The following is an 868-nucleotide window of genomic DNA, read 5'->3' on the forward strand; positions in this document are numbered from 1 at the left end:
TCAGGTGCATGATGAAACTAGCCAGGTAAGTCATACTACCTCTTTAATATATGGAGTTGGTTTCGCATCTGACCAGATGGGTAGGCTTTATGTTTCATGTTTTCAGATTCGATTCTTTCGCACTGTTTCCTATTTAGAGAGGTATTTCTGTATGAATTTCCAATTTTTTCATCATTAAAGAACAACCCACTTGGTTAGTAATATGTTAAACCATTTAATAATTCCATTTTTCTTCTTCCAACCCAATTGGTTGAGGGCATGTAAACTGCCATTCTTCGGTTTGCACGCAATGCCACACTCTTGTGGGAATCAAAAATTGCAAGTAGGTATTTGCATTATTTTATTCTGGTAATTAGTAATTACAATTTTGTCAAGCTTGCTGCAATCAACTCCAAGATTCTTCCTAGCATTTATACTCAGTTAAGAACAATGTGTATGTATTTTCTCTTTTAAATTTGGATTTACCTGCTGTTATTCATTCTCCCTATGTTTGATTCCGAAAAGTGGGTTTTGGGTGGAACAAGATCTTACCAACAGATTTTTGCCTATTCGTACAATTTAGTTTATGATCCAACAGTGAATTCAGACTTGGCCCAGGTCAGCTTCTTTTGCAAAGTTGGTTCTCTTTGCTTAGGCCAAGCTTTATAACATATCTGGTTTGTCCAAGTGATTGATATTTAGGGCTCCTTTCTGATCACCCTCTTGTGATTTTATGTTTCAGATGAGCTCAATTGATGCAGCCATAGACAGAAGAATATTGGAAAGCAGGCTTGTGGTCGAATGGCCTTTTAGATCAAATAGAAGTCATGATGATTGTTGGAATGTTTTGTCAACGCATCATCTTAGAATATTGTGGATTCACTTAACG

The sequence above is a fragment of the Quercus suber genome, unplaced genomic scaffold (genome assembly GCF_002906115.3).
Source record: "Quercus suber isolate HL8 unplaced genomic scaffold, Cork oak 2.0 scaffold_1425, whole genome shotgun sequence".
Classification (NCBI taxonomy): Eukaryota; Viridiplantae; Streptophyta; class Magnoliopsida; order Fagales; family Fagaceae; genus Quercus; species Quercus suber.